This window comes from Protopterus annectens, chromosome 2.part0, assembly GCF_019279795.1.
Source record: "Protopterus annectens isolate FY-2018-M chromosome 2.part0, PAN1.0, whole genome shotgun sequence".
NCBI classification, from domain to species: Eukaryota; Metazoa; Chordata; order Ceratodontiformes; family Protopteridae; genus Protopterus; species Protopterus annectens.
Genome location: NC_056728.1, coordinates 23,547,780 through 23,574,370, shown reverse-complemented (window position 1 = coordinate 23,574,370; position 26,591 = coordinate 23,547,780).

The window sequence follows — 26,591 nt, the reverse complement described above, 5'->3', positions numbered from 1 at the left end:
TGCCCACTTAAGCTGATCATCTGACAGCAATCCCATTGTCAAGCCTGAATTGAGCAGTCAGCCACAATGCTCAGATAATTTTAAGAAGGAACCCCTCAGATCACCCCCAAACTTCTGTAGCATCAACTCTTAATTATTATTAAAAGGGGACACTCATGGTTTGAAAATGTTGAGCCTACTTACATGTAGATATAAGTCTCGGCCCGGAAGACCCAAACCCCTCAGCATTCTTGGCATAAAAAAAAATTCCAGGGCTTGACGGTTTAAACCTGGCCCAAACAAACTTCTGAATTAGTTGATACAACTGCAAGAGTCCACCATGAGGTGAAGTGGATGGTATTGCCTGTGTATAGTATACAACTAAATGAAGAACAAACCAATTTACCTGTTTGAACCACTGGGGCATATCAAGGTAAATGTCTGCCAATATCAAAGAAAACTCTTTGTTTTGTGGATAATTTGCTTAAATGTTACTTGAACCATTTCCTATATAGTAGATGCAACTTGTATGCCAAGATATTTAAAACCTCTCACCTGAGCTAGAAATTGGAATCTGTTTATCAAATCCAGTGCAGGAATAAAAGTAACACCCATCATTTTTTAGTTTCTCCCTATTCATTTTATATCTCGCCAGATGCCCCTAGGTATCCAGATCCTATATCATAGGCTTCAGTTCTGCAATAGGATTAAACAGCATCATCAAATCATCTAAATATAAAGCTAACAAAGCCCACAAAGAGGCAATTGCATCACTCTAATAGCCAGGGTTTCCAAATACAATGCAAAAAGCAATACGGAGATTGGTCCGCCTTTTTTTGTTCCCCCTTTATATGTTAAATAGCCATGAAAGACAAGTCCCGCTTTTAATCCTAGCAGAAGATCCTAATTTAAACCCCTGGATGGAAGACATCCTTGAGGAAAGTCAGACTTCACCAACATTTTAAACACGACCCCCCCCCCCCCAATCTATCCCGTCAAAGTCATTCTCTGCATTATGACTGATCAACATTAAAAGATTATTTCTAATAGTTCTATTCTCTATTCTTCTGAAAAAAAAATGAATTATAAAATAAATCCATTCTAATCTGTGATACTAACCCTTGAAGAAATCTGTCCAATCTCTTAGCCAATATATCCAAATGTTTTGTGGTCATGATTTAACAATAAGATAAGTCATTAGAAAGAGCCCTGAACAGGATCTTTGTCTGGCATACTGACATGCTGACCTGGTCCAAGACATTGGTACTTCCATCCCTCGAAAATTATGTTAAATAACTTAACCCTGACTGGAATGTTACATTCTTTACCTGTCTTATATATCTCAAATGCTATGCCATCTGGGCCTGGTGTCTTGACAAAAAACTGAGATTCCATAAGAAACTCCATCTCTCCCAGAGAGATATTGCCCATGAGCTCCATAGCCTCTCCAACTTGAAGTTGCAGGAAGTCCAGCTGTACCAAATACCCAAGGGTGACAAGAGATTCTCATCTGCAGAATACAATGCACTGTAACAATAAACAAAGCCATCTAATACATCCTCCAGAACTCTTGTAACAATGTCCATGCTGGGATTTCTTACCCTAGAATTTTTCCTAGTTATCACTTGAGCCCTAAGTCACAGTACTGGGTATCTCAGTCCTGTTGGGGAGTTATCAAAATATTCAACATTTAGTGCCATCCTCTTCAAATCAGAATTATATTCCAGTGTGTAATAATCAGACCTTTTAACTTTTTAACTCTTTTTTTTTCCAGGGAAGTATCCCCCTTGCCCAAGCCATCTGAACTGATATGAATAACTTCTGGTACCTCTCCAGTCTGAGTCATATTTTCTTCTGACCTAGACTATCTACCCCCATGCAACAGTCTCACAAGTGGTTCTACAAAACCTCCTACATATAGCACATGCATCATCCCTCTCTACCCTCACAGGCTTAAACCCCACCATTAGCGTATTCAGTTTCTCTAGAAGATCAGACCCTGTACAAAAAATAGGTTAGCACTGAAAAACCTTACTACATTCTCAAGACCAGACCAAAGCTGAAGTATTATTAAGGAACATACCTCTCAACTGTCCAGATTTTTGCAAAATGCCCAGATTTTTGGCTCATATGTTTGGTCCGTTCCTCATAAAATCTGTAGTTTTCTGTCAAATCACTGGGGATTGAAATCATAAAATAATGACAGATATTTGAGTTTCAGCCTTCATATCCTTCAGACAATACATGCTGTTATTCTAGCAACTTTCTAAGTTTATAAGAGCAATATTTAAAATCTGTCACTATTTTTGGTCCTTTGCCCTCCCCCCCCATTATTTGTGCCTCTGTCCAGATTTCTTGTGCCAAGTGGTTGAGAGGTATGTTAAGAAATAATCCATAATTATTATGGAGGAGTAAGTCAGGCTACTCATCAGGTGGGCATGTCCCATAGTAACAAATACCTTAACTATTCTGCACCATGAAGTAAAATGCGATAGTATGTAACGTTTTCTACAGAAAGTGAAAAAAATGTATATATATCCTCCAACCCCATAATTCTCAGAAAGGTATATTCCTCTGTAACACTAGAATTATATACCAAATGGGGCCAGACTGCACTTTGTCAGTGCCAGCTACTGTGTTCCAATCACCAGCCCACACTATCAGGCCCTCTTGGTATATCACCTCCTCCCTTAATAACTTCCTCGCTTCTGAAATTACAATGTCAGGGAGAGGATGCACATTCAATATAGAGACTAAATGGCTCTTACAGTATCTTTTAATTATGATATACCTCCCATATCTATCTGGCAAGGAGTCAGACTTAAAGATGGGGGCACCCAACCTTAACAGTATTACCAGCCTTTTACACTGACCTTGCAGGTAGGGGCAAAAACAATTGGCAAATATCCACATCTGTTCAGCTTTAAATGTTCCCCTGTCATTAAGTACATGTCTTGCAACAAGACTATGGAGAATCTCCAATGACTAACCATAGGAAAGACTCTAGCATGTTTTATAGGGCTATTAAGCAAGCAATATTGCCCAACATGGTGTTTGTTTTTGTAGAAATAATGCCCGCCCAGAGGTGTTCTAAGGCCCGAAGTCGCAGGTGGGAGAATGGGAGAGAATGAGCTCTCTGTAAAATTGTTGTTTTACTTACTTATTTATTTTTATTACTATATTTTTATATATTTTACATGTAAAATAGTTCCTCTGCCTAATGTTTCAAACTTGCTGCAGTATATGTTAATGGTGTTGGAGGAAGCATTTTATATCCAAAATATAACACTTAAAAAAAACAGGTATTTACTTTATTTTTGGTCCCTTACTCCTAAAATATTTGGTTTGTTGCCAGTGATTGAAGTTACTAAATAATGACATACATTTGAGTTTCAGACTTTTATTTTCTTCAGAAAATTCATGCTAATGCAAATCCTTTTATTTAAGCAAGTTTGTAATTGTATAATTAAAATCTGTTCCTATTTTTGAGCCTTTATTTCCCCTTTATTTTTGGCTTTATCCAGATTTCTTCATTTGAAAGGTCCTTTGTACGCAAACCTCTTTACTGCTGTTGCTGCCAGTAGTCAACCCCACTCACTCCTTCACACACATATCTCTGCTTCAGAAAATGCATACTAACACAAATCCTAATATTCAAGTAAAATATGTTCTTATTTTGAGCCTTTGTTCCCCATTTATTTTAGGCTTATCCAGATATCTTGAGCTAAGAATTGGGAGAGATATGCCAACCTCTTAACTGATGCTGCTGCTGCCAGGGATCACTCAATCGCTGTCACTCTTCACTCTCTCTCACAACACACACACACACACACACACACACACACACACACACACACACACACACACACACGCACACACACACACACACACACACACACACAGTCTATTCTGCTTTTATCCATGCATTCACTCACACACAGACAGAAATATAAACACACACACACACACACACACACACACACACACACACACACACACACACACACACACACACACTTTTTCTGTTTCATTTTTTTTCCACTTGCTAAACAGCAAAAGCGCTGCTTAGCAAGCATGAAATATTTGCTCGCTCTCTCTCTCTCTCACACTTATACACACACACATTCTCGCACACAAAATGAACACATAGACACATGCTTTTTTTAATTTTTTTTTTATTGTTTATTTTACACTCGCTAAACAGCAAAAGCAATGCTTAGCAAGTGTAAAATAATGGCAGATGTTAGTTTTTTTTCAGTCTGAGCTCCATGGCAGCTTGATATGCTGCCATGAAGCGATGGACTCATTTTTCAGTGGGCATTATCTACAGATTAACACCCTGCTGGAGAACATTTGTTCTCCTCTCAGGGTGTGATCTACAGGTTGTCCATTCTTTAAGCCTATTTACGATCCCTGAAAAAACACTAGGCATTCCACTATACAAAGCAAGAACAGAACCAAAATGAAAAACTTGATTCTATTCCTAGTTCTTTGCCTAACATCATCTGCTGCATTCCCCACAATTCCATTTTTGCATATTCCTTTTAACGTCCAGAAAGACCTGAATTTAAATAAGACAGTGTTATAACAGTTATACCTTTAAATCTGTTCACATTTTAAAGTACCATTCCAAATGAACGAATACGTTTCCAAATAATGAAATGAACTGTGGAATAAACATTAATACAAACTGACAATGACAACTGTTTGCAGTCAAGCAACAAATAAATAGGTTCCAAAGAGGAGGCAAGATACCTCTTTTAAGATCATGAGGGTAGGATGAAAGCACACTGGCCCCATGGCCATAGAGGAGAGAGCACATGCAAGGTTACTGTCATCTAATTCATCGTTTCCCAGACCCTCAACCCCACACACCACCAAGATGAAGAACTCCAGAGAGAAGTTCCCACAACGAAGAGATAATTCCATTTTCTTTGAATCAGTGTTAAATTAAAAAAAAAACTCTTGCCTTAACCCTGCAGAACCAGGGGTCTTACAGATAACCAGATTGTTGCAACTGTCTTTAACCCCATCTGCCCCCATATAGTGTTTCCGCAACATTTATATTGTTTTGTTCAATAAAATTCTGAATTTCTGATGTTATAAAATCTTTAAAAATCTTTCAATTTAGTTATATAGGCAAGTATTCTACTTATTTGAACATTATGGGTTGGGGTAACTAAAAATTCAAAAATTATTGAATTGTGATCAGATAATGGGCATGTAATCACCTTAGTATTAATTAAAGATTCTACTAAATAGTTAGAAAACAAAACTCTTTGAATGTGTATTATGTCTATTTGAAAAAAAGTATAAGCTAAGGAATTGGAATCAGCAAAGGTATGTATATCTTTCAAGAAATAAGTTTCCAAAAAATCTTTCAACAATTTGGCTGAAGCTGTAATTCTTTTATTATGTGATGTTGATTCTTTATTGTCTAAAATACAGTTAAAATCACCAACTAACATTACATGTCCCTTAGAAAGTTGTACTGTATGATCAAAATGTTGTGTTACCGTATCAGTGCCTATTCCTGGAATCCAGTATAGATTTACTAAGATGTCATTAAACTGGATAGTAGTTAGACAAAACATTTCTTTATTATCTTTATATGTATTAATAATTTTTGGTTTAGGTAATGAGTTGTTACATAAGATGGCTACTCCTCTCTTCTTTAGAGAAAGTTCTGAACTAACTAGCAGTGAATATGATTTAGTATCTAATCTAAGTACATCCTCTGTTTTCAAATGGGTTTCTTGTAAAAATATTAATTGAACTTTATGCAGTTTGAGATATTTAAAGAAACTTCCCCTCTTATTTGGATTATTTAATCCAGTAATGTTAATTGAAATACTCTTCAATGAAGTCATTCAATAGTATGGTGTTGAAAGAGAAATACTTTAACCAAAACTATAGATTATTAATGTAAATAAAAGGAATACATAGAGATGCATTATTTTTAAGGTAATGTGGATACATTGAAAAAAGTAGACTTTTGAGAGTTATTCTTTTAATAATTGTGGAAAATGCCAAAAAAGCTAATAGTAAACTATTATAACTTAAACTGATAACTTCATAACCACCCTTAACCCTTCTGGAGTATAATACTCCCAATTCGAGTGACATACAATCACTCAAATTAACCCTCTGTTCAGTAGCAACATCTAATCAGTGTCTGTCTGAGAAATATCTACTCTGAATAAACAATTTTAGCTTCTTATTCATGTTAATATATAAAATAATCATGTGAAAATCACTTTGTAAGATATATAACTAACAAATCTTTACAACCATATCTAACACTTTATAAGTGTTAAAATATTAGCAAACATCAGTATAACTACTAATAAAATATATAATCAACTGTGTGTTCCTGGTTATAATACTGCAAAGAGAATGATTCTATTTATATTTATGTTGTATACATAACACATCATGTAGCCAAAAAATAATACAAATTAGAATTCAGTACCTTCAAATCTGAAGTCTGTTCAGCACATAAAACCTGTGTGTCTTAGCGCACATATTAAGTAATTGTATGAAATTCATTCCTTGCAATAAGATTACTTCCTTTAGCTATATCATGAATGATTTAGTGATTCATGACTACTATTTTATTGATGGGAAGTGTACCTATTGTATGACAAGATAATTTTAAAAGGCAACCATTCAGATACAAGCTTTAAAAACAAGTAGTTGCCTTGGCAATACTATGTCTGAGGTTACAATATTCATCTGCTGGAATTAGAAGTGCCTATGTATAGTTTAAGAATGTACTGTATGTGTTATTATACAACGACCCCCCATTAATATTCCAAAACATGCATGCGATTGGTCAGCGTGCATGTTGTAAATCAGACTTATACTAATGGAAAAAGGTCCGGTCGCCCGGACTTTTTCCATTAGTATAAGTCTTTTTTTTTTTTTACAGCAACGCAAGATCTCCGTTGCTTTTTAGAAACTGTTTTGCTATGTAAAAGGAGTTTAACATAGCGAGACAGCTTTAAAAAAAGCAATGGAGATTCTCAGTAGCTTTTTTTAAAGCTGTCTCGCTATGTTAAACTCCTTTAACATAGCGAGACACTTTGTAAAAAGCAATGGAGATCTTGCTTTCTCCATTCCTTCCACCCACAGCTCTGATGTACTGCGTAAGCGTACGCATGCGCAATACATCAGAACTGCCGTAGAATACCAGACTGCTGCAGACGGACAGCACAGAGGCATTATACAATGCCATTATTTAAGAAAAGTATTTTTTTCTTAAATAATGTCATTGTATAATAGCAATATCCCACTTCTGGATGTGGGTAATGCTGGATTTACCCACGGTTGTCTTGGCTTTGCCCTTGTGACCAAACCACACCAACCATGGGTAAATCCAGCATTACCCACACCCAGGTGTGGGTTATTGCTAAAATATGTTCTTACCAGCTATATTGGTTTATTCTCATTATCAAAACACTTGCTGACTATTTATACATAAATATTACCCATAAAATTAGTTTGTGCTCGGAACTTGTCCAAATAAACTAGGATATAACTGACAATGCCCTGTTAACAAATAAATTTAATAACTAAAAATCTATTTAAAACCATATAGATGACAGGTTTGCTGTTCCAAGAAGCAAAAAAGGATTTACAAGGTAAACTTATCATAACTAGTTTACTGGTAATAATTATGAATAGTCACCTTTTCTATTTGTTATATTTTAGTACTGTCATTAAACTGTAATATACCCCATCTACCTTACATACACATAACAGGTCTCTCTTTCTCCCAAGAAAGTTATTATCATCTGTAAGTTGAAAATACAGTTTTAATCATGTAAAATTATGTACATGTTAGAGCAGTTTTATTTGGATTTGATAAATAGTGTATTATCCCATACAGATTTCCTATAGACTGAATGAGAACTGATTATTCTATATTATATGTGAAGGGTATGAATTCAGATATCAAACCTATTGCACTTCTGACTAGCTGTGTTACAAGTAGATGATAATATGAGTGCTGGTAAGTAAAATATCTATAACCAGAAGGTACAATTAAGATGTAGCACTAAGGACCGTAGCTCACCAAACTGTTACAAATTATCTACTGCTAGTAGTCTTACTGCAATAAAGAATGTGAATTTGCAGCTGAGGTGGCTACTGGTAAATTGCTTTGACTGTGATGTGCAGGGTCCTGTGTTCAAGACCTGCAGGAGCTGTTCCCTGCTAGACAGGGGTCCAGGGAAGTAAATATTGTGGGAAGAAATATCCAGGGAATTGTTATGGCTAGGCTTATATAGGCCCTAGGGCTGATAGCCTAGTACCAACCTATGAACCTATTAGCTGTATTCTGCTGTTAGAAAACAAACATCCTGAATGAGCCTAATGCTGAGGCACATTAAATGATCTTGGGAGCTAAGGAATCAGCCTGTCCTGCACTTGCTGTAAATATAGTAAGCATGCAACAAGTAAAGTTTAACTGATCCATTTTAAAACCATAAAAGATAATATTTTAATTCAAAAAGTCCTTTTCCTTGGTATAAGTCAGCTCCTAGTACTAGAATAAAGTTACAGCACATAGACAGTGAAAAATAAGATCAGTCAGCTTGGTGATCTGTTAGTCTTGCTCTGCTCTGATTCCATCTTTGAAACAATGGGAAGGGATCCGGGATCCTCAGGACATGCTTCTGGCTGGCGTTCTCTGGTTCTGGTGTCAATTGATTCAGTCCCTACTGCTCACTACTTTTCACAGCATGCCTCAGGCTATTCATAGCTTCTTCAGAGGAGATGAACATCATAGGACCCCCAGGGATATGAATCCTCACTTGGACAAGATAAAGTAGCAGAAACTGCCACTTGGGCCGCCTACAAGTCTGATGATGGGCTGAAAGACTGCTCTCTTGATGTCAGGGTAGGCAGAATAATTATGGTCACATAAGATGCATGCATTACCGTTCCCGGTGACAAGAGAACAGAAAGTATTTTTTCTTTCAATGCATAAGTAGTAAATTAGACCTATACTGGCAGGGGATTGGGAATATTTGGACTGCAGGCTAAAGATTGCCTTCCATATCAAGGATTGATATCAGAGTATAGAAAATAAAAAGAAATAGGAACATCCTAAATGAAAGAACAGCACTGGTAGAGTTGTTAGTGGAATCTAGAACAGAAGTTGCATTAAGAAAGGAATAATTAATAGAGCATATAAAATATTGCATGATAACTGTAAAAATCAATCAGAGGAGGTTAGGAAGGACTGGGAAGACAGATTAGATAAGCAATCACAAAGACACAATGGGGGAATATATGTATGTCTCCCAAATATGCAACAAAATCTAGAAGATTTTGGATCTTTGCCCGGAAGTGCTTACATAGGTACTTTTATATCCCAAGCAGACTTCAAAGAATTTTTCCTCAGGTAGATAGCAAATGTTGGAGGTGTGATGGGGCAGAAAGAGGTAACTGGGAACATATTTTCTGGGAGTGTATTGAGTTGATAGAGATGCTGGGTGAGCAAGTTGGAGTAACTAGGGAAATTATTTTTTTGAGCTATGATACAAACTCAGAATTGCCTACACATAGTAAGGCTTTGCTGAGTCTAATTATGATGGCTGCCAAAAAAAGCAATTACTAGAAAATGGAAATCAAAGAATAAACCAGCTTTACTAGAAATAGTGAAGATAGTAACTGAGTTAAAACAACTGGAAATGGGATCTTTAGAAAAGGGTAGGAGCAAACTACATAGGAAAAAATGGGAACTGTGGGATCAATACGTGCAGAGGAGGAACGAGGTTTAAAAGAAGGCAGGATTTGAATGATCTATGTAATGGTTGTCTGACAGTGACTGGACATATTAAAAGTGATGTATAATGTTTGCAATTACAGTTGTGTTGCATGGTTTGGAATTTATAATGTTTGCAACTGAGATTGTGTTGCTATAGTTTATTGTCATTTATATAAATATAACATGGCGTATGTCATACATGATAATTTAATAAAGGTGTTTCTTGTTTAAAACAAATACTGACCAGGGAATTCTGGACATACATATTGAGAGATAAACACCCATGTGCCCTTTTGATATTAATTTCTTCCTGACCCGGGCCTGTCCAAAGAGCCAGCTGCTTTGGCATAAAAGCCCTAGAATCAGTACCTTCCTCCTCCTTCAGGATCCCAGTGAAGCAGAGGTTCTTACAATGATCTCTGTCCTTGCAATCAACCAATGTGGCTTCCACCATTTCCAAATGTGCTTCTGCTATCCCAATCTGCAGTTTAAAGTCTTTCATGTCTCAATCCCCATTCCATATATTCAAGACGATTTGAGTGGGCTGAAAGCATAGACTCAATGTCCATAGGTTTGCCGTCTACTTTATCTATATATGTGGACAGAGTACTGTTCATCTTCTGTCACTCAGACATTATTTTTACCAAACTGACCATTATCTGTGAATTCTCCATATGAGATGAAAAACTCAGTGCTTCCGTCTTCTTGAAGTGCGACTGTTACGCTGGGTATTTCCTGTTGTAAGCAGTTTGGCACTACTGACATTTCCCTTCTTCTCCGAAGCATTTTTCTCATCAACAGCCACCCTCCTAGGTCCAAGTTGCCGACTTAAAACCATTTACCAACAATCTTCACATAAATAAGCTATTACACTATGAAAGAGCTGGGTGAAAGGGGAAAGCCAAGAATGCAGCAATCTACACAGCAGCCATCTTAACTGGATGTCAGAAAATTAGCAGTGCCTGTTTTTGAGGTAGCAAAGCCATGTCCAGAGGAGTTATAAAGTACTACAACACCTATTTGAGGAGAACAGAAGGAGATGGAGTTGATGGCAGTCACCTGGAGTGAGCAGAAGCCAGATGACAATGAGCGATCTGCTGTGAAAATGTCATGACAGGCTGGATAGCAGAGAATACATGGGGAAATGGAATGAGAAGGTTGGGAAACCTCCTGCTAACAGGGTAAGAGAAGAGAATGTGTCCAAACTACACATGGCAAAGTACTGCTCTGAGTGTATAAACATGTAGTCCAGCTGAAGTATTTGAAAGGTTTGGCTGTAGTTCCTAAAAGGAATTATTTGTTAAAATAAATGATTTTCTGAATTTCTCAGTTTGCACCTAATTATTTTTATATAGCAAAAACTGTGCCGGATTAAACTATATACAATGAGAGTGTCGGGTCTGTGGAACCAATGAATGTCTTCAGGTAATTAATGGCAAAAAAAAGAGAATCTTGTTGTAAAGTATTCTGCTGTATTTTCTTTATCGCAGCCACTGTTTAAGACATTTCAGTGGTGTTTTGAAATGATGAGGCAGATGTAATTGGTATGATGTCTTGGTAAAATAAACAATGTGCAAGTGACCCAGAGCCCGTTTTTGATGTTTGGGTTCTGAGAATGAGGGGGAAGAAATATTTAAATTACAATGGCAAGGTAACAAAGTATACATTTTGCAAATATATTTGATACCAAAAGAGACTGTGGACAGTGCTTCTGATATAGGCATATAATGGCAAGTATGAAATGTAAGGAATCCAGGAATTCAGGTATGGTAAAATGCTAAATATTCACATTGTAAAATGGGGAGGGAAACTTAGCAGGGAATGAATGAAAGATACTTAATATATTTCTGTCCAGAATATGGTCAGGTTTATGTCATTCTAAACACATTGCATCTGCTAAAAACAAAGTATGACACAAATCTAATTTTGTTGAAGCTTTGATTTGAGCAAGATAATGGATAACACAGAAAAGAAGAAAGCTTGAAAACAGGTATTGGGTGGACTTCAGCAGGAAAAGGACCTGGATGTTCAAAAAGGAGGTGAGAAAGAGAAGGCAGTTAAGACAGGTAAAAACAGCATTAGTGAAATTGTGAACAATGAAAGCTATCAACTTCCAAACAAAAGTCAAACCAGAAGAAAATACAGGAAAGTGAAGGTGTAATACTGAAACAGAAAAAATAGATTTTTGAATAACATCAGTTAAAAGAAGCTGTGGAATATTTTGTAAAATAATATGAAACGCAGATCATATAATTATAATAAGAAAACGGTGGAATAAAATGCCTCAAGCTATTCATGGCTTCTTCAGAGGAGATGAACATCATTGGACCCCCAGGGAGATGAATCCTCACTTGGGCAGGATTAAGTAGCTGAAACTGCCACTTGGACTGCCTACACGACTGATGATGGGCTGAAAGACTGCTCTCTTGATACTAGTGTACGCAGAATAATCATGGTCACATAAGATGCATACATTACCTATTTTAATGAACTTTCCCGGTGACAAGAGGAAAGAAATTATTTTTTCTTTCAATGCATAAGTAGTAAATTGGACCAATACTGGCCAGGGCAAGTCCAACCTATATGGGAAGTTAAAAAGGGAAATTTGTTAATTAGGGATATAATACATAAGTATATAATATAGTGATGGTTAAGGTGTTTACCTTGCAGTGTTTGATTCTCACATTGGCTAGACTTAAAGTGGCCCACAAAGGCAGTTAGCCTAGTACTAACCTATGAAAAAGGAAATAGTTTAGCAAGCAGGTGAGGGCTTTCCTCTAGTGTATACCAGAAATCATATTTTATGGGTGGGATTATAATACTGATTTTGCTGGCACTATTAAGGATGTGTTGCATAATTTTAAACTAAGGAGTTTGGTTGTCCATACAAATGTAATATTTATCTTTGTATGTTGGATGAGGTAGAAATACAGAGGGGTGGGGGTGTTGGAGTGGTTTCAGGTTTTCCAAGAACCAAAGGAAAGTAGAGAAATTGGAGAAAACTTATGTGGGAGTAATAACTTTAGACATATGGGACATTACTTTATTATCCTGCAGGTATAATATCAGGCCAGCCAGGGAGGAGAAGGATAAACAGTAAATGAAAGACAAGGACAAAAGTGGGACTCAGGAAGAAGTTGACTGATAGAAGAAAATGGAAAACAACATGCAGTCTAGTAGGGCCAGCTAAGAAAGAAGCAGGTATGGTGACAACGTTTGATTTACAAAATCACACTAGATGCACCTATACAAAAATGCTAAAATCCAAGATTAATTCATTACAGCCAAGTGCTCCTCCAGGCGTTTCTGCAGCTACCGCCTACTGTACCTCTAGGTGTCAAATATTGCTTGTTCATATTTGCATTAATAATCCCAAACCATGCTACTTAAAGAGCTGTACTAGAAGGAATGAGTTAAAACGGCAATCATCACAGTCCATTGAGCTGTTTTGAACAGCTGGTATAAAGATAAACTTTTGTCACTGAACACCCAGGAGAACTAAAACTCTAACAGTACTGTTACATTTGTGCAATAAACTACAGCATCTTGTCTTGGCTACAGAAGATGTAAGGCAGGTAGACAGAAGTCCTTTTCAGTATCATGTCAGGCCTGACTCACAGAAAAAAACAACAGAGATAATTTAGCTCTGAGTTTTACTCAACAATCCTAAAACTTATTATCTTTTTAACTATGTTTAAGCTCTTCAAACCTGACTGAATTATAGATGAATGTCTGTAAATTGCGATGCTTTTTACCTCCTAGCTACAACTGTATGGCTATTAAAATATATCATCTTTTCTTCCTAGCTGGTTTCCGAAGAAGTATGCGGCTTTGTCGCAGAAAGGCTCAAAACAGTCAAGTGTATTGTTATGCACGCTGCCCAAACATTTGCTACAGCCCATTAGCATCTCATTACGAAGAAGTTGTGAGGTACCAGCGACATCCTAATGATCAGCATCGGCTTATTGTACTTGTTGGTATGTTATTTTATTGGACACATAAAGTGCATACTGTAGTCCAGCATATGATAAGCAGATATGATGTGTAAACAGATAGGTCTGTAAGGTATTTGTTCTAGAAATTTCAAATATTTATATGATGCAGCACAGAAGAAAAGGCAGTAAGTGCAGCACCAATTCGATATAAGCATGTTCTGACTGAAGGAAGATGTCTAATGAATAAAAGCACACATAAACGTGTGTGTGTGTGTGTGTGTGTGTGTGTGTGTGTGTGTGTGTGTGTGTGTGTGTGTGTGTGTGTGTGTGTGTGTGTGTGGGGAATGAGAAGTGAAAACCTGAAGATATGCATGCTCATAGTGGGGGTTAAGGATTCTCTACTTCATAACTATCCTGGCATAATTTTACAATGCCTAGTCCCCATAACATGATTTGAGAATAAAATTTTCACCAACTATAAGACATTTAGAATGGTGGATTCGGTATGTGCTGCAAATTTAGCAACTTTGTTATAGCATTGATCACGTTTTAATTTTTGTAAAGATTGGAGGATAGTAAGGACTCATCCTTAAATTATTACCATATTACTTAGCACCATAAAGAAGAGTTGGGAGGAGATAAGTAGTGGTAAGTGTAGTTTTAGTTGTGTCAGTGACAACGTTTTTGGCTCTGTAAAGCATCCCTAGTTTTTGGTTAGTTTTTCTAATGCAATTTTGTATATACAGGTCGTATGTAAGATCATTATCCACTACGATGATCTTAACCATTATTGCTATACTAATATATTTTAATCTTCCATAAAAAGTTAGACAAACCACATTTTTATGGGTCTTCCTGTGATTAAAAACAGAAAAAATAACAAAGCTCAAAAACTGATTATGGCTGATCCCACTTTTATGGGGTTTTAAAAAACATTTTCACCCTGTGTAAGACCTTTCTTAGTAAAGCAATAGTGGTTAATTAACCCTGAAAGTTGAAGCACTTTCACTCACCTGCTAGATGAGCTTCATCAGATCCTTGTTTGTAGCTAAATGTTAAAAATATTGTGAAGATCAAAGTCTGTTGAGAATGCATACAGTAGTGCTGTTCAGTTTGATTTAGGCCAGGATAATTCTAACAATCACAATAAAGTAGTGGTTTGTACACAAGTACTATTCACTGACAAGGTAATGGTTTTTCAAACCCTCCCCCTAACTATATATACCAACTCCGAGACTGCACTACAGTGGGGAAACAGGCATGGATGTAGCTGGCCAACATCAGGAAATCTGCCCTTTCCCCCACTGCAGTGTGATCTTGGAGTTGGTATATATAGTTGGGGAGGGCAAAGCCCCTCACCTGAGTGGGTTTCAAATTCTAAGGTGTGTGAGACGGAGAAGTGTTGGTCAACTAGTTACTTTCCCCATCTCACATATTCACTGAAGTGAATGTTTGATGAATGAACATTCACTGAATTTCATTCACTGATAAGCCATTTGATGTTTATTCTATTCAACGGTTAGTCATAGACCCGTCTTTTGCTAGCAGATTTGTTTTAGGATCCTTGGATTCCAAAACATCCCTGATACTTCTCATTCCTTTGAAAATAAATTGTGGATCTGTTTCTAGCAGTTTAGCTGATTGTTTGTTGCTGTCTATTATGATTATCTTTTATAATTTTTTTTAATCTCTTTTTGATCAAGCACAAGTGTGATGACCATGCTTCACTTTCTTTTTTTAGTTTCTGGGTTGATATATCTATTTTTGAACCCATTGATCATCCTGATGAATGGCTTGAGACTGGAGGTGTCTCCTGTTATTTTGAGGTCTTTTATAGGATTTAGTATCTTATGAAGGAGCTTTCCCTCATAGCCCTTTGCAAGAAAATCCCTTTCTAAATCTTCAAGTTTTTTAGGAAATCTTCCAGCTCTTTGGAAACCCTGGCTAGCCTCATTTCCTGGGATTTTTATCATGTTTCATTTTGTGATTTCTGGAAGCGCGCAGGAGGCATGAAGTAGAAGGTTAATTCTAGAGGGTTTTCAATAAAGGTTTTTAGACTAAGACCTGTCAGTTTTATTTTTCTTGACTGTTAAATCAAGGAAATCAACTTTTTTATTTGATGTGGTTGGTAGTAAATTTTAGGAAGTCAGTCAAGCTTCCAATATAGTTGTAAAAGTCTTTAAGTTTCACCTCATCCCTTTTTCAGATGATAAATATACCATCAGTATACAGTAATAGAAAGCAATATATTCTTGGAACTCAGACCTATACATGATTTCTTCTTCCCATTTGGCTAGTGCTAAATTTGCTAGGTTAGGGCCATTGCTGCTCCCATAGGCTATCCCTGTAGTTTGTAGTATTTGTTGTTAAATTTAAATTTGTTATTAAATGTTAAATTTTGTAGAAGGGAGTACAGAAGACTTATTACCCTACTTGGCTAAGTCTGTAACGGAAGAAATTTATTTGATAAAATAAATACAGTATAAGGTAGGTAACATGAGACATAAGGCAGAACATTTGAAATTTTTTGAAGAATATATTTAAAAAATTATAAGGAGAAAGTTGATGGTATGGATAGTGAGAACAGTTTCAGATAAGGAAAATAGGTGCTTAAGAAAGCTATAACCTTAGAAGAACTGGAAAGAGTAATGAAATGTTAAAAAAGGATTCTGTATCTCGATTAGATGGATTAGGATACAGAACTCATAAGAAAGGTGATGTAAAGTTGGAATGGGCCTTACTAGAGCTTTGTAATTAGTGGCTAACTAAGGAAGAAAATGCATAAAAATTACATCTGGGAGTCATTAAGTATATATGGAAAAAATTAGATAAAATGAAATAAATTTTAGACCTATTACTTTGAAAAATTATTTTCATAAAAATGTTTATGAAAATAATTCAGAGCATATTTGAAAATGTAATTCATGAAGTTATGACAGCTGGGATTTATGGAATTAAAGTTAAGGCTAGTCAAGAATTATTAATTATTATGAGAGAGATATTGCATAATTTTAACCTCTTCTTTCTTTCTTATAATATTATGGTGGGGATATTAATACAGCCTTTGATAATGTAAATCATGAAGCCTCATTGGGTATTCTGGAGGAATATGGAGTAGAGTGGGAGATTCTAAAGGTATTAAAATCTGCTTATGATAAGAGCATAGTTAAAGTCTTAGTTAATGGGTGGTTATCTTCTAATGTAAGTATTGAAAGTAGAGTATGTCAAAAGTGCCCCACAAGTAGTATTCTATTTTCTTTGGTTATAAATGCAAATGGAAATAAAATTCAAAAAGCTATTAAGAATGGGGCTTATGTTATAAGGCATAATTTGTGTATTCCTTGCTTTATGTTTTATGTGGATACTATAATTATTATTGCAAAAAATAAGCTTTGGATGAATGAAATCTTGATATATTTAAGCTTAATTTTAAGAAATATAGAATTGTGTTTGAGCAAATAAAAAAGTAATGGATTTAGAGATAATAATAAGATAGAAGGAATACAGTTTAATAAAAAGAGATTTGTTGGGTGTAACTTTTGGAGGTTTTGAGGTTGTAAAAAATAGGTAGGATGAACTTTTTGATTATATTAAAATTATGTATTTTTTGGAAGCCTTTTAGTTTTTATTTTAGGAAGAATGTTCATCTTGTTAATATTTGTATTTTAGGGAAAATAGCTTAACTAAAGCTTATATGGTTCCTTCCAGCAAAAAAAAAAAAAAAAAAAAAAAAAAGATTTATTGCAAATCCTGTTTTATTTTATTTGGGATTCAGGTTAAATCCAGTTAAGAGATTTGTTGTTTATGTGATGGCTAATGAAGGTAGTCTTTGTTTATAGAATCCTATAGTATATGGTGCTTCCATGTTGATATACTGGTTAAAACAATTTGAAATGTGGGGAAAATGTGAATGTGAAAGGTATTTTTGAGTAGAAATATAAACAATTATGGAGGAATTTGAGATAAAAGGGGAAATATAATGGGTAGTAATGAAATGGATGGATTTAAAAATATTTTTTGTGAAAATTAGACATGGAAAATGTACAAAAGAATGTAGGTGAGGTGGTATGAGTCTGCTATGATTTTTTTTCTAATGCTGATCCCTGGAGACATTTTGATAAAGAAGTTGTGAAAGCTATTAAAAAACAAAATATAAGAAAAAGTAGATACATGTCAACATTTTCTTTGGAGATTAACCATTAATGAGCTTCATGTGAAAGGTAATATAGTATATAAAAGAATGGAAGATAGACTATGTTTATGTTGTAAAATGTTGGAGATAACTGAACATGTTTTTCTAGAATATGACAGGGTTAAAAAGGTTTGGGATTCCATAAGTAAAGAAAGGCATATTGGAAATATTAATAAAAACTGAAGATGTTAATATATTTATGATTTATTATGGTTATTATGATAATGAAAAAAGGTGTAAAGGGGATTTTAAGTTTTTTTTGGGGGGGGGGTTATTTGGTAAATCTGGAAAGCAAGAAGAGATGAAATTTTGTCTAATAAATAATGGAAATTGGTGGATATTTTCAGGAAAATAAGAAAGTGGTTTTGGCTACAAGAGTGGTATGTGATCAAAATGTGATGTCAATTTAGCATATATTCACTAATGTATAAAAATGTAACTATTTCCTGTATATGTAAATAGGTAAACTTGATGTGATATTTCTTTTATGTAAAATAAAGAACCCAGTAAGAAATCAGAGTTCTATTTGCCATGGATTGCTTAATAGTTTATACTTCCATCATAAAAAACTCCTACAAAAACTAAAACCATGCACCAATGCCCCCGATAACATCCCCTCATACTTCCTCAGCATAGCCGCCGAAGCTATTGCTCTCCCAATAAGTATCCTTATCAACCGCTCTATCCTAGAAAGTACTGTTCCTCAAATCTGGAAAAAAGCCTATATCATTCCTCTGCATAAAGGTGGTACCGACAATAAAATTAGCAATTTCTGTCCCATTGCCATCCTCTCTCCCATTTCAAAAATCCTAGAGAAATGCATCCACCTTCAACTACTTCCTCATCTCTTAGACAACAAACTATTAACTCCTACCCAGCACGGATTCAGGCCCCATCATAGCACTATGACAGCCCTCCTATCCTTCCTAGAAACTGTGAATAAAGCTAGAGACTCTGGCCTCACTGTTTCTACCATTCTACTAGATCTCTCTAAGGCCTTTGATACTATCTCTCATAACCTACTTCTTAATAAGCTATCCAACCTAAACCTTTCACCATCATCCCTTACTTGGTTTACCAGCTATCTTTCCAACAGACAACAAGCTGTCAAGTGGAAAAAAGCAACCTCCTCCTTTCTCAATACCCCAACAGGTGTCCCACAAGGCTCTATATTAGGCCCCCTCCTCTTTAATATTTTCATAAATGACTTCTTCCTCTCTATCCCTCATGCAAACATCATACAATATGCTGATGATTCCACAATCATCTGTGCTGCCTCATCCATTCCAACTCTTCTAAAACTTACTCAAGAGTCCTTCTCCACAACAGAACAATGGATGAAACACAACTATCTAGCACTCAATGCCACTAAAACTAAACTTATGATATTTACACCCTCTAAAGCCAATAACTTTGATAAAAATTAATTCCCCATCACCAGCCAAAATAATACGCCTCTACAGCTAGTATCCGAATCCAAACTGTTAGGAGTCCAAATCGACAACAAACTGAAATTCAACTCCCACCTATTACTAAATATAAAAAAAACACCAAAAACTTGGCATGCTCTATCGACACAATCAGTTCCTCACCAAATCTACTAAGCTTTCTCTCTCCTCTACATTTCTCCTTCCTTCCCTTCTCTACGGTGCCCCTCTTCTAACAAACATACAAACATCACTCAAAACCAAACTATCCTCTTGTTATAATAAAATAGCCAAATTCGCCACCAGTACCAAATCATCTATACATCACTGTGAACCTCTCCATAAACTCAACTGGTTAGAACTACTCAACTACCTCTCATATACCCAGCTCACATATGCCCATAAATTCATATTTCAATCACACCTCTGGCCCTCCCTCTCTACTACCTTTAAAATGCACCACACACAAAGACTCTTAAGATCCAACAATCAAAACCTTATTGAAGTCCATAGACCCCTCCATCCCCCAGGACAAAACCTCCTATCCTTCTCACTTGCACGCCTATGGAACTCCCTTCCCCCCACCATTCGCACAATCGCTAGCATCCCAGTTTTTAAAAAATCACTACACTCTCACCTAACATCCACTTGGGAATGCTCCTGCTCCCATCCCTCATAACCTACTCTTTTTCACAAAACCTTTTCTCTACTCCTTCTTTTAAATCCCTTATAGCAAAGGCATGCTTGCATGCCTGTAACTACACCAATAATTTCTTAGCTCTCTATCTATCCTAAAAAAAAAAAAAAAAAAACCTTCTAACTTTCATTTTGTCTTTTTTGGTCTGTGTCTATACTACTCTCAATGTAAACTTGCTAGATTAAGTGTTATAAAACCAATTTGTACAAATGATAGTCTTTGTAATCATCATGTAATCAAGTGTGCTATTAAATCCTTGTATAATCTAAATGTGGAGCTTTTCTCCCCAGGACTCCATTGAAAACGGGTTCTCAAGGCCCAATGGACTATCCTGGTAAAACAACTGCAAATAAATAAATAGTGAGTAACATATAATGTAATAGTAGCAGATATAAATGTTACAGAAGCATATTGAAATGGAATATAGCAGCATAATTTATCCAATAACTGAAAGCATGAAATATTTCAATAACGATATCTGAACATGTCTTGTATCAGACTTCAATTAGATTCTCTGTCCTAAGCATGCATATTATATATTAATTCAATCCAGTATCTTTCGTCTGGTACCTGTATCCACCACTTAACCTTGATTCTCAGGCCTTGTTTTGCAGATACCTGACAGTGCCTAACTGTTCTTTATCTAGCATTCCATTGCAGACATCTTTACCTTGAGAAAGGATCATTCTATAGCTTTTCCTTGAGAACTGTTATTTCTGCACATATCATGTTTAGCCAGAAAAGTAATATTTTTCCCTTCTGCTGAGTTGTCTTTCCCTCAAACTGTATGCATAAATGAAAACACAAATTTGACTATATTTTGAGGCCTATTCTGCCATTTGTTCTGCCTTATGCCTAACAACTACTTTTAAATGAAAAACCCCAGTCTAACAGCCCCCTAGTGCCGTGGGATCTTTTATATCCACCTTGGCTACCACCAACTCAAGTGGTGGGGTCTTGGTTTAACATCTCATCCAAAGGACAACACACTTATGAGTGTAGCACTCCCCCCCAGTGTCAGCAATTAATCGTCTTGGTGTGGGACTGGAAACCACAGCCTTCTGCACCAAAGGTGAATGTGCTACCTGTTGTACCACTGATACTGCTTAAAGGATGTTCAAGATTTGTTCTTCTGATGGATTTCCAGTCTTTTTTCTGTCAGTAATTGGCATTACAAGTGCAAACATTTCAAAAGAGAGACATATATTTCTATTATTCGTGTTTGTAAGAGGAGCTGGTGCTCCCCTTAACCCTATCCCTTTTAGAATTAACTGGGAGGGGGTAATGGCATCCCAGACCCCTTTTAAACAAAAGGAACATAGAATACAGTTTGCCAGTATTAGGTACTCAAATTAAGTTATGCCTTTCAGAGGGTAACTATAGAAAACAAAAAGCATTCACTTAGTGTTGCAATAATAATTTGAAAAATAATGACTAAATACTACAAATTTATATTTTTGATAAGATAGATGAGACAAACTCAGTGTAACTGCTGACATGCTTTGTGAAATACTTAAGTTATACAAACTGTTCACAGGGGTACGTATAGTAAAACATTCCCAGTGTCTCTGGTGGAGACCAAGGAGAGGCCTGCATGTTATAGATGGAGGAACCAAGGCAGGCTGCATGTAAGATTTGCAAGAGCATGTGCATATGCTGAGGTTTACAGAAGAAGGGGGGGGGGGGTAATCAGCATTCCTCTAATCCCCAGTAGATGCATTATGATGGGCCCTCTCCTAATAATTACTGCATCCTCACTAAGGAAGAAAAACAGGGAAGGGAAATAACATTGTTTTTATTTTATCTTCTTTGAGCTGTAATCTTTTTCACAGTAACCTTGCTCCACTGAGCTACCATATTTTTTTTTCTTTTAAATATTGTGACATTAGAACTGAGATGCTCCCAAGTGTGTTTGCATTTTTTATCTAACTTTTTTTTGTAAGGTAGACATTCCAGAAGAAGCCATGTAATGCTAGCTTTTGTGCTCTCCAGGTCCCTCAGGAGTTGGAGTAAATGAACTAAGAAGAAGGTTAATTGGAATTGACCCTAATCACTACCAGGGTGCAGTGCCACGTAAGTAAAAATGATCTTCTTCTGCATTTGCCTTGAAATTTGTAAAAAAATCTCTGGTTTTCTGCCATTTTATAGTCAGCATTTTTATTACATTAATTATTCCACATTCATTCTTGTCCTGCTTGGTTTAATACTTGAATCAACATGCAGAATTAAATCTACATGGATAAACTGATGATACAAAACAATCTGCAGATTAAATTATCTTCCGGCTTGGTATGGGAAAACACACCCACACATGCACTCTCTGACAAGGCAGTATGAGTGACATGGAATAATTTTCTAAAGGCTAATTACTTAAAACATCATTGGCACATTTTTCCAGCAGGGAGCTGGTCTAGGGGAGATTTATTGAGTGTTGCACTACTATTACTTTGGTGACAATGGTGACAGATAATGCAGTTCTTTCACATGACCCATCACAGATATTACAGTACAACAACTCAAGCTTTAATACTAATATGAGTTCTCCACCCCTCCCCCACACACACATTTTTTTTTATTTGTTGACAGGGTATGCTCACTGTATAAAAGTATTCCTTTTCAGTGCCCTCTGACCCATAATCAAATGAAGGATAATAAGAAGTATCAGGGTGAATAGCTCTGTGATAGTTTGTCCACAAATTAAATGCACTTCCTGGAAATGTACACTGCAACTCGCACATAAACATGCTACTTTATATGTCTTCCAATCATTAACTGACACTGCATTAAGCTCATGGGGAATTCCTATTGATTTTTAAAGGAATGAATGCAGACATCCCAAAGCAGAAACCTTTGGAACTAACAGTTCAGATATTATGCAGATGTCATGACAATTTCAAAGAACATTGTTGGTAAAACCCACATGCTTTCTGAAATAAGATTTTCCTATTTCTCTGACAAACTCGACAAGTTGAAAAATCGAATATTTTCTCAAACATTCCGGGCACTGTGCAAACTGCAAAATGTCTCATTTTGGTGCACAGTATTAAAGTTTCCAAGATCAACTGCTTAAACAATGTGATATAAAATGAATCCTTCATTAAGCTAGTACGCTGCAAGAATTCAAAAGTCTGCTTCTCACATTGTTAATTTTGATGTTATTTTATCATTTGATCTTCATGGTCTCAACGTTGTTGGTTTTGCTCTATCCTTATCTTTGAGTACTGCAACTTCAGAACCATTTTTATCTTGATACCATTGTATACATGACAGATTCTGCACATTTATCTACAGTTACTAACCTACTACTCAACAAACTTAAAATATATAAATCAAATCTCATCATATTTAATACTTATTTCTTTAGTCTTTGTGCAGCAAGGAATTAACTTAAACCACGTTGCCTAAGTATGATCATTTTATATAATCAGTACATGAAATACATTTGGGACTGCAGTACTACAAATGTAACTAGTACCACTTGGGTGGGATTTGGACTTGATGCAATTAGTACTGTCACAACAAGTTCTACTAGGATCATCACAGTCTGGTGCATGACCTCATTATAAGCAGCCTGTTGCTACAGCAGCTGATGAGACTGATGCTAATGTAGTAATGCCTTCAAAGTGATTGTATCTAGATAGGATTGTTGCTATGGTAACTGATGTTACAGCTGATGATGTAGTAATGCCTTTGTAATTTGGTCTAGATTAGCAGTGATGCTATAGCATGTGATAGAGTAATATCTGCATAGTGATTGGGTCTAGATTAACAATATTAATGTGAGGAGGCTGAACTAGGTTCCTGACATACCTTCTGCTGCCAGAGATCCAGCTGTTATCAGCATGGGTCATATTACCCTTTTTTTTTCTAGATGACGTTTGCCCCTTGAATTTGCAGAGTATCAAATACTTTCCATCTCTTCATCCATTTGTTCCCACAGCACCAAAGGTGATATATCAAGAGCTATCTGATGGATGAACTGTCCGCCTTATTCATGTGTGCTAATCTTAACCATAACCCTGCCCCTACCCTTGCCCCTAACCCCAACTATACACGTTAGGGTATCGGACATAACTTTCCCTAACAGTACTGCTATTCAGAGTAATTATGTCTGAGTTAGTGGTCTGTTTCATTAGTGTAAGCAAATCTTTCTTGGATTTAGTAAGCTGATGCAATTTATTTTCAATGAAAGGTAAATTAGATACAGTGGATATAAAAAGCTTACACACCCCTGTTAAAATGCCAGTTTTTGCGATATAAAAAAAATGAGACCACAATAAATATTTCAAAACTTTTCCCACCTTTAATGTGACCTGTAACCTGTACAATTCAATTGAAAAACAAATCTGTTATGGGAAAAATATAAAAAATAAAAAATGTACAATAAGCTGGTTGCATGTGTGCACACCCTTAAACTAATACTTTATTGAAGCACCTTTTGATATAATTACAGCATTCAGTCTTCTTGGGTACACACCTGCCATCAATTAAAGAGACTCTGATTAGCCCCAAATAAAGTTTAGCTGTCCTAGTAGGATTTTCCTGACATTTACTCAGTTGCCTCCTACAGCAAAAGTCATGGCTTGCAGAGAGCTTACAAAGCATCAAAGGGATCGCATTGTTGAAAGGTATCAGTCAGGAGAAGGGTACAAAAACATTTCCACAGCATTGGATATACCATGGAACACAGTGAAGGCAGTCATCAAAAAGTGGAGAAAATATGGGACAACAGTGGCGTTGCAAAGAACTGGACATCTCTCCAAAACTGATGAAAAGACAAGAAGAAAACTGGTCAGGGAGGCTGCCTAGAGACCTACAGCAACACTGAAGGAGCTGCAGGAATTTGTGGCAATTACTAGTTGTGTACTACATGTGACAACAATCTCCCGTATTCTCCATATGTCTGGGCTATAGGGTAGGGTTGAAAGACAGAAGCCTTTTTTTACACAAAAAAACATCCAGGCCCGGTTACAATTTGCAAAACAATACCTCAAGTCTCCCAAAAGCATGTGAGAAAATGTGTTATGGTCTGATGAGACCAAGGTTGAACTATTTGGCCACAATTCCAAAAGGTACGTTTGACGCAAAAACAACAGTTCGCATCACCAAAAGAACACCATCCCCGCGGTGAAGCATGGTGGTGGCAGTATCATGATTTGGGGTTGTTTTCTTCAGCTGGAACTGGGGCTTTAGTCAAGTTGGAGGGAATTATGACAGTTCCAGTCACTTTTGGCCCAAAACCTTCAGGCGTCTGCTAGAAAGCTGAAGATGAAGAGGAATTTCACCTTTCAACATGACAATGACCCCAAGCATACATCCAAATCAAAAAAAGCATGGCTTCACCAGAAGAAAATTAAAGTTTTGGAATGGCCCAGCCAGAGCCCAGACCTAACTCCAATAGAAAATCCGTGGGGTGACCTCAAGAGGGCTGTGCACAAGAGATGGCCTTGCAATCTGACAGATTTGGAGAGCTTTTGCAAGGAAGAGTGGGCAAATATTGCCAAGTCAAAATGTGCCATGCTGATAGACTCCTACCCAAGAAGACTGAATGCTGTAATTAAATCAAAAGGTGCATCAACAAAGTATTAATTTAAGGGTGTTCACACTTATGCAACCAGCTTATTGTACGTTTTTTATTTTTTATATTTTTTCCCCTAACAAATTTGTTTGTTTTTCAATTGAATTGTACAGGTTATTGATCACATTAAAGGTGGGAAACGTTTTCAAATGATTTATTGTGGTCTCATTTTTTTATATCACAAAAACCTGGCATTTTAACAGGGGAGTGTAAACTTTTTATATCCACTTTAGGTCTTTTATATGAAATGATGAAATCTATATTAGTGATTTGTGTTCATGATATTTCACTATACATTCATAGCACACACACAAACATGAGTTGTTATAATTTTATTTATATAGATATGAAACATCCATTTTCATAAAGATATATCATATGTATTTTTTCATGCATCTATCTGCATTTTTTGATTGCACACCTGTTATTTCCTTCCCCATACAATTATTGTATTAGGTGTGATTCCAGTAAAGGAACATATGTTACATTCTTTGTAAAGTTCTGTCCTGTTCCCATTGACTCATGGCACGTACACTTATAGCAGCAGTTTCACATGTTCTGGGTAGGAGTTCTGTTTTTGCCAAGCTTCTAGAATCCTTCTTGTCTCAGGTATGCTTGACCAATGACTTTCTGAAGACTATAAAATGACTGTAGATAATTAAAGGTTCTCAGTAATAATGCTGAAACAGTATTGATCTGTTTCCTTAGCATACATCTGAACTGCACAGATTTTTTCAGGATGTCCAGATTTTTGCCTCATATTTTTGGCCTGTTTTTCATAAAATTGTGTTTTTCTGGCAAATTATAGGCAAGTCATTAAAGACTGAAGACCGTAAATAATGACAGACATTTGTGTTTCAGACTTCATACCCTTCAGAAATTTCATGCTAAAGTAAAATCTGTTATTCTTCAACTTTCAAAGTTTGTAAGAGAAACATTTAAAAAGTGTCCTTATTTTTGGGCCTTTGTCCACCCATTATTTACGGCTTTGTCCAGATTTTTTGCTCT